Raw genomic sequence first — 4,540 nt, 5'->3', positions numbered from 1 at the left:
CCACGACTAGAGCCGAAGGTAGAGGCCCAACCCACTGAGCCACCCAGGCGCCCCTCATATATCTTTTTTTTTGCTAAAGAGTTTGCTTAAATCTTTTGCTAATTTAAAAAATTAGGCAATTGTGCCCCAAACCATAAGATACCTAGGAATAAACCTAACCAAAGAGGCACAGAATCTATACTCAGAAAACTATAAAGTACTCATGAAAGAAATTGAGGAAGACACAAAGAAATGGAAAAATGTTCCATGCTCCTGGATTGGAAGAATAAATATTGTGAAAATGTCTATGCTACCTAAAGCAATCTACACATTTAATGCAATTTCTATCAAAGTACCATCCATCTTTTTCAAAGAAATGGAACAAATAATTCTAAAATTTATATGGAACCAGAAAAGACCTCAAATAGCCAAAGGGATATTGAAAAAGAAAGCCAAAGTTGGTGGCATCACAATTCTGGACTTCAAGCTCTATTACGAAGCTGTCATCATCAAGACAGCATGGTACTGGCACAGAAACAGACACATAGATAAATGGAACAGAATAGAGAGCCCAGAAATAGACCCTCAACTCTATGGTCAACTAATCTTCAACAAAGCAGGAAAGAATGTCCAATGGAAAAAAGACAGCCTCTTCAATAAATGGTGTTGGGAAAATTGGACAGCCACATGCAGAGAAATGAAATTGGACCATTTCCTTACACCACACACAAAAATAGACTCAAAATGGATGAAGCACCTCAATGTGAGAAAGGAATCCATCAAAATCCTTGAGGAGAACACAGGCAGCAACCTCTTCGACCTCAGCCGCAGCAACATCTTCCTAGGAACATCGCCAAAGGCGAGGGAAGCAAGGGCAAAAATGAACTATTGGGATTTTATCAAGATCAAAAGCTTTTGCACAGCAAAGGAAACAGTTAACAAAACCAAAAGACAACTGACAGAATGGGAGAAGATATTTGCAAACGACATACCAGATAAAGGACTAGTGTCCAAAATCTATAAAGAACTTAGAAAACTCAACACCCAAAGAACAAATAATCCAATCAAGAAATGGGCAGAGGACACGAACAGACATTTCTGCAAAGAAGACATCCAGATGGCCAACAGACATATGAAAAAGTGCTCCATATCACTTGGCATCAGGGAAATACAAATCAAAACCACAATGAGATATCACCTCACACCAGTCAGAATGGCTATAATTAACAAGTTAGGAAATGACAGATGCTGGCGAGGATGCGGAGAAAGGGGAACCCTCCTACACTGTTGGTGGGAATGCAAGCTGGTGCAACCACTCTGGAAAACAGCATGGAGGTTCCTCAAAATGTTGAAAATAGAACTGCCCTATGACCCAGCAATTGCACTACTGGGTATTTACCCTAAAGATACAAACGTGATCCGAAGGGGCACGTGCACCCGAATGTTTATAGCAGCAATGTCCACAATAGCCAAACTGTGGAAAGAACCTAGATGTCCATCAACAGATGAATGGATAAAGAAGATGTGGTATATATACACAATGGAGTACTATGCAGCCATCAAAAGAAATGAAATCTTGCCATTTGCGACAACATGGATGGAACTAGAGCGTATCATGCTTAGCGAAATAAGTCAAGCGGAGAAAGAACTATCATATGATCTCCATGATAGGAGGAAGTGGTGATGCAACGTGGGGGCTTAAGGGGGTAGGAGAAGAACAAATGAAACAAGATGGGATTGGGAGGGAGACAAACCATAAGTGACTCTTAATCTCACAAAACAAACTGAGGGTTGCTGGGGGGAGGGGGGTTGGGAGAAGGGGGGTGGGGTTATGGACATTGGGGAGGGTATGTGCTTTGGTGAGTGCTGTGAAGTGTGTAAACCTGGCGATTCACAGACCTATACCCCTGGGGATAAAAATATAAAAAATAAAAAATTAAAACAAACAAACAAAAAAATTAGGTTGCTTGTTCTCTTATCTTTTTTTTTTTTCTAAGACTGTTAAAAGATTTACTTGACAGAGAGAGAGTTAGAGAGGGAACACAAGCATGGGAAGTGGGTGAGGGAGAGGGAGAAGCGGGCTTCCCACGGAGCAAGGAGCCTGATGTGGGGCTCAATCCCAGGACCCTGGGATCATGACCTGAGCCAAAGGCAGATGCTTAATGGCTGAGCCACCCAGGCGCCTCTATTCTCTTAGTTTTGACACTTCAGGGTTTTTAAAAAATATATTCTGGAAACAAGTCCTTTATCAGATATATGCTTTCCAATTTTTTCACAAGTTTGTGGGCTGTATTTTTTTAAAAAGTTTTTATTTGAGAGAAAGAAAGAGGGAGAGAGAGAGAGAGAGGGAGAATGCTTTAGTAGGGGTAGAGGCAAAGGAAGAGGGACGAGCAGACTCACGTCAATTGTAGAGCCCACTGAGGGGCTTGATTCCAGGACCCGGAGATGAAGTCAGATTCTTATCAGCTGAGCCACCCAGGTGCCCTATAGGTTGTCTTTTAATTCTCTCAATAGTGACTTTTGAAGAAGTCTTCAGTTTTTGTGAAGTTCGGTTTATCAATTTGTTTTTTATGGATTGTGCTTTTGGTGTCCTATATAATAAATCTTTGTCTAAACCAAGGTCACACAAAGATTTTCTCCTATGTACTTTTCTAGAAGTCTTAATTTTATATTTGGGTCCAAATGAGTTAATTTTTATATATAGTATGGGATATTTATCAAAATTATCTTATATATATGATATATATTATAAAATATATATTTATATATGATATAGAAATATATATTTAAGATATATTTTAAATATATAAATATATTTATATATAAGTATTTATATATTTATATCTATATTTATATATTTAAGATATTAAGATATATATTTTAGATATATAATATATACAATTATATATATCCCAAAATTATTATTATATATCAAAATTATTTTGTTTTGTTATATGTCCATATATAATAGTTGGATCTTCATTTGTTAGAAGACTGTTTTCTTCATTGAATTAGTGTTTTTTGTAAAAAGAAATCAGTGATTTTTCCATTCATCAGTGGGTCAGCCTCTAGCCTCTCTATTCTGTTCTACTGATCTGTTTGTCTCTTTCTGGTTGGAAATATCTGCCTTGAATTGGAGTACTTGGAGCATTTTCACTTAATGTGACTACTAATCTGGTTGGGTTTAGGCCTGCCATCTTGCTAATTATTCTCTATTTGTCTCATCTGTTCTTTGTTTTCTTTTTCTTTTTCTGCCTTCTTTTGGATTATTCTTTATGATTCTATTTTTATCTCCTTTGGGGCTTATTATCTGCCACCTGGTGTGTTGTCATTTTAGTGATTGCTTTATTGTTTATTGTATACATCTTAAATGAATACAATCTACTGTCCAATGATATATCACTTAAGGGAAAGTACAGGAATTTACAGTAGTACACTTCCACTCGCCCCTCCCAGAATTTATATTTTTATTATCATATGCTTTACATTTATGTAGGTGTAATAAACCTATAATACATTATTAATAATTTTGTTTCAACAGCTACCTTTTAGAGAGATTTAAAGAAATAAGAAAAAATCATTCCTTTTGCTGTTTACCATTTCTGGTGTTCTTCATACTCCTTTGTGTAGACCCATATTTCCATCTAGTATCATTTTCCTTCTGCCTAAAAGACTGCTTTTAACCTGTAGTGTGGGTCTGCTATTATGACTTTTTTGTCTTTTGTATTTCTGAACAATTTAAAATTTCTCCTTCCATATAAAAAACAGCTTTATTGAGATGTAATTCACATGCATGCACCAAAGTATATGATTCAGTGGTTTTTGGTTTATTCACAGAATTGTGCAACCATTATTATAGTTAATTTTAGAACATTTCTGTCACCTTGAAGAGAAATTCTGTTCCTTTTATTAACCTCTTTAGCTCCAACCCTCCCAGCTCTAGGTACCCATTATTTACTGTGTAAAGTTTTGCCTATTTTTGGCATTTTCTCCCCCCCTTATATATTTTATTTATTTATTTAGAGCACAAGTAGGGAGGAGAGGGAGAAGCACACTCCCTGCTGAGCAGGGAACCTGACATGTTACTCCATCCTAGGACCCAGAGATCATGACCTGAGCTAATGGCAGACACTTAGCTGACTGAGCCACCTAGACACCCCTACTTTGGACATATTCATAGACTAAAACAATATACGTGGATTTTTTTCACTGGCTTCTGTCACTTAGCATAATGTTTGCAACTTTCATCCATGTTGCTTTCCTTTCATTTAGAAAGATATTTTTGCTGGGTGTAGAATTCTGTTATGTTGCTGTACTGTTTTCTCCCTTGTGTTGTTTCCATTGGAAAAAAATCTGTCATTGTTATTTTTAAAATTATTTATTTGAGAGAGAGAGAGAAAGAGAACGAGTTGGGAGAGGGGCAGAGGGAGAAGCAGACTCCCGCTGAGCAGGGAGCCCGAACAGCGGGAGCCTGAAGCGGGACTCCATCCCAGGCCTCTGAGGGATGACCTGAGCCGAAGGTAGACACTTAAGTGACTGAGTCACCCAGGTGCCTTTGTCA

The sequence above is a fragment of the Neovison vison genome, chromosome 7 (assembly GCF_020171115.1).
Source record: "Neovison vison isolate M4711 chromosome 7, ASM_NN_V1, whole genome shotgun sequence".
In the NCBI taxonomy this organism is placed as follows: Eukaryota; Metazoa; Chordata; class Mammalia; order Carnivora; family Mustelidae; genus Neogale; species Neogale vison.
The sequence above is the reverse complement of the archived record's forward strand: the minus strand, read 5'-3'. Positions refer to the sequence as shown.